Source organism: Sinocyclocheilus anshuiensis, unplaced genomic scaffold (genome assembly GCF_001515605.1).
Source record: "Sinocyclocheilus anshuiensis isolate Anshui unplaced genomic scaffold, SAMN03320099.WGS_v1.1 scaffold173, whole genome shotgun sequence".
Lineage (NCBI taxonomy): Eukaryota > Metazoa > Chordata > Actinopteri > Cypriniformes > Cyprinidae > Sinocyclocheilus > Sinocyclocheilus anshuiensis.
The window spans coordinates 223,270-225,981 of NW_015536480.1; the positions used below are offsets into that span (position 1 = coordinate 223,270).

The 2,712-nt window shown below is 38.1% G+C and overlaps 1 long non-coding RNA gene across 1 annotated transcript; it reads left to right on the forward strand.

The window, feature by feature from the left end:
- Positions 1-576: 576 nt before the first annotated feature.
- Positions 577-2,521, forward strand: LOC107676499 (uncharacterized). The gene is made up of 4 exons (XR_001632751.1): positions 577-825; positions 1,286-1,405; positions 1,926-2,054; positions 2,181-2,521. It is a non-coding gene; the product is annotated as an uncharacterized LOC107676499 (long non-coding RNA).
- The last annotated feature ends 191 nt before the right edge of the window (positions 2,522-2,712 follow it).

Sequence of the window (2,712 nt, forward strand, 5' to 3'; positions counted from 1 at the left end):
ATGAGCAGATCTTAATTTAATGCCACAATCGACACTATCTATTCATATTCACTTTGTTAGCAACAGACATAATAGATTTAATTTGTTTGTGCAGGGGCATTTTTGTCCAATTTAGTCACATTTTTGCCCCAAGTCCCTGTGGCCAGGGGAAGGCTAAGGCTAAGGCAGCAGCACACTGTGAGGAGTGATGTAGGGCCATTTTAATACAGCACTGCTCATGATTTCAGCATACAGCAAGACTCATGGGATATGCAAGACTCTGCTCTGACCAGCAACCCACAATGCAGTTCCACTAAAGAGGTGGAACAACAGGTGGAGTGGAGAAAACCCTACAGTTTCACGGGCACTGAAGAAGCACTTTGTCATCATCAATCATTCATGCTGATCTCAGAACTGCATCATTTACTGCAAAGGAAATGGAAAAGCATCTACTTGCTCATTTACAACCCACGGTGCACTTAACAGGAAAATATCTGCAAATGACTAGTGTGATAAACACAATAAGACTAATGGAGAAAAAAGATATAAGATGCACTCTTGCATGGGGTTCAACACAGGCTGCACTGTAAAAAAGGATTTGAGACTTTAGCTTCCCCAACTCATTTTCCTAAGTCAGTTCAACTAAAATGTTGGGTACACTTAAGATATTAAGTTTACCAGTGCCCAACTAATCCGTTTAATCAGAGTAGTTCACGCAACAAAGATTTCTTAGTTGTATGAGTGGCAATGCAAGGAAACCCCGCCCACCGAGCCTTCCTCGCAGAACAGGTCGCCATGCTTGAAGACTGACGAAAAGCTTCAATTTTTGAGTCAAGAGTTCCAGAGGTAAGAGCAAACTTATGTCCAGCTTGTATTTATGAAAAATGTTTGATACATTAGGGTAAAGAGTAATATTACACAGGTTGTCAGTGTAATCCTCACGGCAGTGTTGTACGGAGTGTAAAACATGGACAAAAATATATTTATAGTGATCACGTATTTTAAGGTGTAACGTTAAACTAGATAAATACAGGGTTGTCAGTGTAATACTCTTGCCACTGTTTTTATAGAACCCTGCACGTGATATGTGGACAAAAATATATTTCTAGTGGCCATGAATTAGTTCCCTCGTGATAGTGAAATCGTGTCCATGATTAATAATTCTTTCGCTGGACTGTTTTATTCAATTGTGGCCATGATGTAATTTGTTAACGTTACCTCATTTCTAAATAAATCGAGTGAACAGTTTAACCCATCTTAAACGTTAAACCTTTATTTGTGTCCATTTGATTGTGATATATTTTAGGCCTTACATTTTCAACGGACATTTATCAGTAGCCCCTGCAAGGAAACCCCATCGCGTCAGAACAGGTGCCGCGCCACGGCTGACGAAGCCTCCATTTTGAATTAAGACTTCTTGATTGAGGTAAGAGCAAACTTATGTCCAGCTTGTATTGATGAAAATGTTTGTTAAATTAGGGTAAACTAGAGAAATATTAAACGGGTTGTCAGTGCATCCTCGCGGCAGTGTTGTATGGAGTGTAAAACATGATATGTGGACAAAAATATATTTATAGTGATCACGTATTCGTTTCTCATTTCATGACTTCATTATTTCGTTATAATTAGTTAACGTTAAGAGGATTGTTCATTTGACTTAATTCGTTCCCTGTTTTATTTAACTGTGGCCACGTTGTATTTCGTTAATTCTTTAATTAAAATGAGTTGCGGTGACATTGTAGTTTACCTCATTTTAATTAAAACGAATTAACAATTTAGTACAACATGGCAACAATTTACTGAAACAATTTTATTAAACGTTAGAAGATGAATTAATATGAGTCAATGATATTTTCACTGCAATAATGTGCACATTATTGCCACGTGTATTTAACAGAACTAAACTTTCGAGTTTTATATGTTCATTTGATTGTGATATATTTTAGGTCATAGGCCTAAATTTACAACGGACATTTAACAGAAGCCCCTGCAAGGAAACCCCACTGCCTCAGAACAGGTGCCAGGGCTGACGAAGCCTCCATTTTGAATTAAGACTTCTTAATACAGTAATTGAGGTAAGAGCAAACTTATGTCCAGCGTGTATTCATGAAAATGTTTGTTAAATGAGTAAAAGTACCAATTAAGGTCACCAAAATCTGCCTTGTGCACATTTATCATACCTACTTTCTCTTACGATGTAGAACTAAAGCTCAAAAAAGGCAATGAGACGTATAAAAGAGATGGTTCTCTACTGACTGTTAATTCTGCTATGAAGAGGGACATACTCAACAAGGTAGCAAGTGCTATGTATGAGTACAATGCATATCCAACAACCAAGCAAATTGAGGATGTTGCTCAAGTCCTCATCGAAAAGCATCCCTGTTTGAGAGAGCCAGGATCTACCCATGGGTGGTACTGCTGGAAGTTCAGCCTCGCTTTTAAAATGGGTAACCTCCGTCAGAAATATCGTATTGCAGGATGCCCAGAGCTTACAATCAATCATAAGAGGTCTACAGGCACATCATTGGGTAAAAAAATGAAGAAAGCATTAGTGGCATTTTTGCCCCAAGTCCCCGTGGCCAGGGGAAGGCTAAGCTAAGGCTAAGACTAAAGTAACAGATATGGGTGTCATGCCATAACATATAAATAAAAACATGGTAAGTTAGGCTACTTATCATAACACTTTCATTGTACAGAAAGAGAGCAAAGAACATTTACATTATCAAAGAACAT